General features: G+C 42.8%; 1 protein-coding gene and 1 non-coding gene across 7 annotated transcripts in view; both read left to right on the top strand.

The window, feature by feature from the left end:
• Chd9 (chromodomain helicase DNA binding protein 9) overlaps positions 1 to 2,875 on the top strand; it is a 225,957-nt gene that overhangs the window by 10,430 nt on the left and 212,652 nt on the right. The window lies entirely within an intron of this gene.
• Positions 1,103 to 1,209, top strand: LOC111818282. The gene has a single exon (XR_002822299.1). It is a non-coding gene; the product is annotated as a U6 spliceosomal RNA (small nuclear RNA).

Here is a 2,875-nt window from a genome sequence, read left to right as displayed (position 1 = left end):
AACAGTCCTTGGGAAAAATAAAGTCAGGAAACCCTAAAAGTTCTCTTCTTCATCAATACAAGAAAGCAGCATACCTTCGATGGTATTTACCTCATCCTTCAAATTATATTGTTCATCTATATCCTAGATTTACCTTTGTTCCTAGAAGCTCAATTCTCTAAAATGTTTCTGTAGCTTACACGCTTTAGATCAGTGTCACAAACTCAAATGCCCTGAGAAAGTAGGCAATGACAGGGATGGCAGGTACAAGGCAAGAAGCCCTGGTGGGGACTCTGGCAGCCAGGGGAGTTCATGCTTCCACTTGCTTCTTGGCCTGGTTACCCACTGAGCATGATAGTTTATTATTGCTAAAATTTCTAAAGAAGCTAGAAAAAAAACATTGTAGACAATAAATTCTGAATGTAAAATGCAACTCATTCAGGATAATTAAATCCACTGTATGGGTCATTTATGATCTCTGCCAGCAGATGATGTTGGCTCAGTGTGGGACGTGATAAGAAAAGATGATGTCTTGGCTACTTTCTTGTTGCTGAGACCCAGTACCCAGTAGCCAATACCCAATACCCAACACCCACAACTCTAAAGGAGGAGAGCTTTATTTTGGCTCACAGTTTCTAGAGGTTGAGTTTATAGTCACCTGATTCCGAGGCAAAGTGATGGGGCAGGGGGCGCGGTGGAGGAGAAAGAGCTCATGGCATGGCAGGAAAGCAGAGCTAAAGGAGGAGCAAGGGCGGAGGAGAAATTGACTCTTCTAGGCCACACCCCTAGTGACCACAACTCACGTCCCTACAGCACGTTTAGCTAGAAACTCATCAGTAAATTCAGCCACTGATCCAATAGATGACAATCCAGTGATCCAATCTTCTCTTAAAAGCCTCACCTATGAGGGGTTGAGACTTTGCAGAGATAACTAGATATAAACCATGACAATGGTTCATATCGAGTTTCTGAGAGGGTGAGGTAGGGACAATGTAGTGTGTTTAAGGCTGACCTAGATATAGAGTAAGGCCCTGTTTAAAACAGAGAGAGAGAGAGAGAGAGAGAGAGAGAGAGAGAGAGAGAGAGACAAACAGACAGAAGGCAGGAGTAAGAGTAAGCAAGAGTGCTTGCTTCGGCAGCACATATACTAAAATTGGAACGATACAGAGAAGATTAGCATGGCCCCTGCGCAAGGATGACACGCAAATTCGTGAAGCGTTCCATATTTTTTCCACTTCTTCTACAGCAATTAACCACTAAGAAGAATATATGCAGTGTATTATTTGTTGAAACTGTACTTCCGATTGGATTTGAAACTGTCTCATTGCTATCTGTTTATCAATAAAACTTTGAAAAAAAAAAGAAAAAAAAAGAGTAAGCAAGAAACAGACATCTGATCTACTTCACAGTTTGGTAATTTGGTTTATTTGTTTGTTTGACTTTTTGAGACAGGGTCTCCTTGTATAATTCAGGCTGGCTTTGAACTCACTAAGTAGCCCAGGCTGGCCTTGAATTTGCAGTAGTCCTGCATTGGCCTCTCTAGTGCTGGAATTACAGGTGTGTGCCACCACACCTGGCCAATTTGGTAATTTGGGAAGGTCAGTTTTTAGGGAGTTGATCTTTACCAAGTTAACCCCTTTGCCAAGGTTCTGCTGCATTTATTTTTTATTTATTTATTTTTTTAGACAGGGTCTCACCATGGCATTCAGACTGGTATGAACTCATGATGTAGCCCAGGCTGGCCCTTGGACTTGCATCAATCCTCCTGCCTCAGCCTCCCGAGTGCTGGGATTATAGGCGTGCCTGGCTTTTGCTGCAGTGACCTATGGTCATTGTGGAGAAGCTAGCAACCTTTAAATTGCAGTGGATTAGTGGGAGAGAATAGACAACCTTGGGAAGGTCCCTCAGGCCCTGGGGCTTTACTTTCACTCTGCAGAATGAGGGAGCTGATGAAAGGATTTTCTGAATTGTGTCCCCCTCAGGCCCAGCTGTCTTGAGGGTGCTTGCAAGGACTGGGGAAGTGGGACTGGGTCCCAGGGCTGACAGAAGGACAGATCAGCTTTTGTTCTGTTTTCATTTTGGGGCTTCTGCTTTTCTGTTTTACATCTTGGACTTCTACCAAAAAAATTTAAAAATAAAATCTTTTGGAGAGTTTCCCTGATTGCAAAAAAGTTTGGAAATCTTTGGATTAGTTGATCAGCTCTAGTGCAAGGTATTATTAGCTTTTCTCCATTTGTCTAATGCTACTTGTCTGGTTACAATTGCTACCAGCTCCAACCCTAGTCATAAATCAAACGAACAAGCACCTATCAAATATTATAGGAAGGGCTTGAGGCGTAGCTCAGTGGTAGAATGTCTACTTAGCGTGCACAACGGAGGAAAACATAAAAATTAGTGGAAGATCCTGATGCCTTACCTTTTTTTTTTTTTTTTTCAGAACCAGGGATTGAACTCAGGCCCTTGTGCTTGCCAGGGAAGCGCGTATTGCCCTGAACCATCTCCCTGGCCCCTGCATTACCTTCTTTAGTAGGTTATTTTGTAGAGTTTTTACCTCTGTCAGTGAACAGATGCGTTATTTCTGGAATTATGTTGTTTATAGACACTGTAGTTGTATTTGCTACCAAAATACTTTCCTAGCTGACTACAGTGGCATGGGTCTATGGACCCAGCTACTTGGAAGGCTGAGGCAGGAGGATTGCTTGATTCCAGGAGCTTGAGATAACCTGGGAAATACGGCAGGACCTTTCACCAGAAAATAAAAAGCCAAATCCCTACCAAAACACAACAACAAAAACTTTACATAGTTCATGACAGATAAAATCTGTCAACACTTCAAAACAGGGCTGGGGAAATGACTCAGTGGAATAAGCGCTTCCCTGGCAAGGGCAAGGTTCTG

The sequence above is a fragment of the Octodon degus genome, unplaced genomic scaffold (genome assembly GCF_000260255.1).
Source record: "Octodon degus isolate 3935 unplaced genomic scaffold, OctDeg1.0 scaffold00085, whole genome shotgun sequence".
Taxonomy (NCBI): Eukaryota; Metazoa; Chordata; class Mammalia; order Rodentia; family Octodontidae; genus Octodon; species Octodon degus.
The sequence above is the reverse complement of the archived record's forward strand: the minus strand, read 5'-3'. Positions and strand labels throughout refer to the sequence as shown.